This window comes from Mus caroli, chromosome X, assembly GCF_900094665.2.
Source record: "Mus caroli chromosome X, CAROLI_EIJ_v1.1, whole genome shotgun sequence".
NCBI classification, from domain to species: Eukaryota; Metazoa; Chordata; class Mammalia; order Rodentia; family Muridae; genus Mus; species Mus caroli.
The window spans coordinates 107,939,110-107,944,427 of NC_034589.1; positions in this window are offsets into that span (position 1 = coordinate 107,939,110).

Consider the following 5,318-nt stretch of genomic DNA (forward strand, 5'->3'; position numbering starts at 1 on the left):
AGTCACTATATGGCCATTGCCATCTCAAACTCCCTACGGTTGTACTATTCTCAGCAGAAAACCAGGAGATGAGGTAAATATCATTCAATCTCAGAGGAAGGGCTCCAGAGGCTCCAACACTCACTGATGAGCTATATAGGCAGTTAATGATAGTTGGGGATGGGTTAAGAACTACCTTTCTTTGAGGAGTTATAGACAGTTAACTGTTGACTGTGGGATGTCTCATGAGGCATGGCCCTCTCCAAGGATTTGTAGGCAGTTAACTACTGCTAATGGGTGGTTCCCATAATACAATATTATACTCCCAAGAATTTATGAGCAGTTAATCTATTACTGAGGGAAGGTGCTCATTAGTCACCATGTCTTCCCAAACATCCATAGACAAAAGTTGTTCAGAGAGTAATACAGAGGAAGTTTTTCAGTGGTATGCCACATGACATTTACCTACATTCTTTTTTTTTTTTTAAGATTTATTTATTTATTATATGTAAGTACACTGCAGTTGTCTTCAGACATACCAGAAGAGGGCGTCAGATCTCATTATGGATGGTTGTGAGCCACCATGTGGTTGCTGGGATTTGAACTCCGGACCTTGGGAAGAACAGTCAGTGCTCTTAACCACTGAGCCATCTCTCCAGCCCCTCATTCTTGTTACTAACCTTTCGCCCATAACTCTATAAAAACCCTAATTAACTCTTTGGCTCACCAAGCTGGACTTTGGTAGAATGATTTATTAGGTCTGTTATTGTTTCTATATCTGGAATAAGTGGGTGTTAGTTTGTTTTTCCAGGAATTGTGCACAGAATAATGGCCTACCCAAATTGACAAATGCAATTTACCAGTACCTGTACAACCATTATCAAATTAGCACACATACACATCTACTGAATCTATGATTACTTTTCAAATAAAGAGAATAAAATGATCAAATTGTTCTTTCCCAGCACAGCAAAGAATTCTAAGTCTTCCCCAAGAAGATGTTCCATTATTGTCATTATCCTTGATATTCTATAGGAAAATGCTGTGATTTAAAGTTAATAACATTTCATTATTAAGTCAGTGTATTTATTGTCTTTAGTAAGAAGATAAAAGATGTCAGTGAAAACACACAGCCAAGAGATAGCTTATTAAGGAGCAAAATGTGAGTGATCATGGCCCAGGAGCAAAGATTTATGTAACTCCAAGTTCATGTTCCAATGTGGAAGCAGTTTCATAAATTTTTTAAACAGTTATAGAACAAAAACCCCATAAATCAAGGCACTTTAAAAATACATTTGTAGGAGCATCAAGAAGGTGATTCTAGTAAAGCAGGGCTTCCCTAGTTCCAGGCCATAGATACTATATGATGATATCCTTAACCCTTTGATTAATGAAAAACTACAGTTTGCTAGTAGATATCAAAAGCTTGTTTTTTCTAAATTCTGTTACAATATTAGATCTGGCTACATCTATTAGTGAGAGGATGTTAGATCAGACACAGAAAGAGACAAAGAGTGATGATTTAGTAGGCTAAATATAGATCCCCATAAATTGTCATTAGGCTCTGTACCTGAAACATTTCATCCTCTCGACATCACTGAAGTTCTAATTAGACAATCGGCCTTTATAGACATGAATTTATTCTAGGAATTATCCATCACAAAGACAAAAGCAGTAACAGAGAAGTAGATAGGTAGATTAATAAAGATATGTGTGTATAGGCACATATTCATAATATAATGGTAGATACTGATATAGTCAGTCATTAAGTTTATAATAGTTCTTATATCATAAACACAGTTTCTTTTTATATCCATTATTTATTCCCTTTAACCTTAGTGAGTACCTTAATTGACTCTGGTTATCTGCCTTGGAGCTAAGCCAAAATAGCATGCCCAAAAGATCTAGGTCATTAGTAGTCTTACGTTGATTGAGGTGTATGTATGTATATTTTTGTAGATTCCATGGAATTTACTGATGGGACATGGTAATACTGAAAAAGACCGTAAGGATTTCTTTGAGCTACAGACATAGTCTTTATATCCACTGAAGAATTACACTCAGATTTCCGCTTGGTTGTCAGGATTAATTACTCCAGTCACTAAAGCAATTCCCATTTTTTGGGTGGGTGGGGGCATTTATTTCAAATCATGAGGAGGTTAAAAGTCCCAGGTTCCAGAATTATTGTCTAATGAAATTAAAGCATTGAGGTGTCTCCTGTTGGAATAATTTCCTTTATGGGTAAGACTTTTAGGCTTTAAGAACACAGGATAACAAACACAGAAAACAGAACTTTTACTATCAAGTCACTATGAAAAGCAGTGTCATCAGACATGTTTCCAACTATTGAGTCCTATTCATTAATCATAGTTATTAGATAAATGACCTATCATTAGAAACTGATACATGGAATACACAGCCTCTTGGAGAACTTTGCTCTCACCCTAAAAATTACTGCCACTCATCAGGCATTGCTACTAACTCTTTAAAGAGGCCATTCACAATCCCATCAGTGCTGCTGGATGATGAGAAACATAGTAAGATCATTAAATTCCACTGTCACACTTCATGTGCTATATAAGTTAGTTTCTTAATTAGAACCAATGCTGTGTTTAATAACATCATGGTCTATGAAGCATTTTGTAATATATGGATAATCATTGCAAGACAGAAAACTAAATCCATGTCCAGAAATCCAATTGATGTAATAATAAAAAATTGCCTGTATAATGAAGAAAGTAGGACAATATAGTAATGTGGTCATTGTGAGAAATGTTGCCATGGCAAAGATTCAGTTGAGATCTCTTTTGTTACCATAGTTGATGATTGGTAGTGATCATACCACATTGTTATGGTTAATTGAAGTCTACAACACAGAGACTATAAATAAAATCCATTGTTGCTTGGCATTCTTTCTTAGTGTACTGGTTGCTAAATTTCATGGGTAGGTGTGAGATAAAGTTGAGTGGTTACATAAAATACACTATTATATTCAACATTTTATTAAAATCCTCATGTGCTGAGGAATCCCTTAGGTGAGCATTCGAGTGGAACTCAGATATCTTCAGTTGTTTTCATCAATTTAGATGATCTCTTTATCACTAATGTACAAGTTATATTTCTCCAATGTCCCTGTTAATTGAGCCAAATCATTGGCTTCAGTCCCTAATGAATTGATGATACTTACCTCTTTTTGTTTATCCTACAAAGCAACAGGAAATTGCACTAATTGATGCTCTTTCCACTGTACTTCCTAGCGGTAGTACACTGTCTCAAGACTATCCCGATAGAAGGTATAAAGCTTCTTGAGTCTACTTCCATGAATGGCCAGTAGATCACACAGAAATACCCTTATATTTACATGCCAGGTTTTTTCCTACCTCTCTCAAATAATTTTAGAGACTTCATCATCAGCCAGTAATTGTTAGGTAAAAGAGAGAAGGTAATAACATACATCTACTTCAGGTTTTTCATGAACCAGATTTTATATGGAGGATACCATCTGACCATAAGACTTCTTCTGTCTCATTCAGAAACCAAGACAGTTAAGAAAAAGAAGGAACCTAATTTACTCATTTATGTAGCACTGATCTCACTAATGAAGATGGATACATCATCACCTCTTGTTACTCTTAAATATGTGAACATGAGTTTAGAAGGGGACAAATATTCAACCCACAATTTGGCAGAGGAAGTCAGGCAGCAGCCAATGTATGATGGACATACAATTCAAAATACATGGCCACTTGATGGTTTATAGTCAAGCATTCTCTTAGAGCTAAATTAGTAAGTCAAAAGCTTTTGCTTTTTAATCAAAACCATACTACAGTACATTACATTACAGTACAGCTACTCATCTATGCTCTAGATATCTATGATCAGACTTCAGTATTCTGCTTTGTCTTGGCCATCACAGTACTTGGACCTTCATGACTTTTGGAGGTTGGGCACTCCAGCTTGGTGCCTCGACCTGCAGGGATAATCAGCGGGGACCTAGGGCAGGGAAGAGAGAGTGGGAGGGACAAGAAACGAGAAGGAGAGCAAGACAATCAGACTGATCAAGCTCTGACAAACTTTATTCTGGAATGGCAATATAAGCATAAGCAGGAGGAGGCTCCAAGGGAGGGGAGAAGAGCCCAGGGCCTCTCTGAAGGTCAGGTGGCAATCTTCAGTTCCTGGAACCAACGGTCACAGTGTCCTCTCTACCCACAAACATTCTTACGGTTATGACCATGAATGTTCTCTCAGGGCTGTTTATGTAAGCTAGAAAATATCCACAAGGCCATGGCTGAGGGCATGGCTCCCCTCAGCTTGAAACTTGTGAACTAAAGCTCTAATCACCCTAAATGTGTATAAGTATCTTAGACTATGATAGTGGACCCCTTTTACTATTTGCACTAATTTTGTTGGGCACGGACTGGGCTAGAACTGTCTATGAGGCCTATGATGACCTTGAACACCTCATTCCTCTGCCTCAAGTGCTAAGATCATAAGCATTGAATACCATGTCAAACTCAATTGTATTATCTATACAGTATAATTTCGTACATACTAAGATCAACCGTGGATACTTTTTGCAACACTGGTATCTCCTAAAGAATTTTTCTTTTGGGACAGGCAGGATCTTGCTATATATCCCTGGCTGACCCTGAAATCAGGCTGGCATCAGATACACAGGAGTGGCCTCTACCTCCTGAGTGCTGGGGTTAAACTGTGTATGATCATCCTGTCTTAGAAACCTATTCATAACAACAGTGGATAAATGTATCACTTGGATTCTTCCTGAATGTATGACAAGATTTACATGAGAAATTTTTCCTGACATTTCTTTCTCTTAGGCCTTACAGCCTCTTTACTTCACATACACCAAAACAGATAAGCATTTCAGCATAATTTAGTGTAGGACATTATTTAATCCCCATCTTTTTATTTATTAGGTATTTTCTTCATTTACATTTCCAATGCTATCCCAAAAGTGCCCCATACCCTCCTCCGCTATTCCTCTACCCACCCACTCCCAATTCTTGGCCCTGGCGTTCCCCTGTACTGAGGCATATACAGTTTGCAAGACCAATGGGCCTCTCTTTCCAATGATGGCCGACTAGGCCATCTTCTGATACAGGCCAATCAAAACTTTTGGAGTCTTCATTCCCTACAACATATATTAAATCCAGGAACTCTAAAGATTCTGTCTACAAGTCAAAACCTGTTTGTGAATTTTAATATGGCAGTTCGTGATGACAAAGTTCTAATCTGGCAGGCCTCATAAGAAAATGTATTACCACTATGTCAGATTTACTGCAGAGCTAGTGAATTAAAGCCTCTGAAGTGAATTGTGG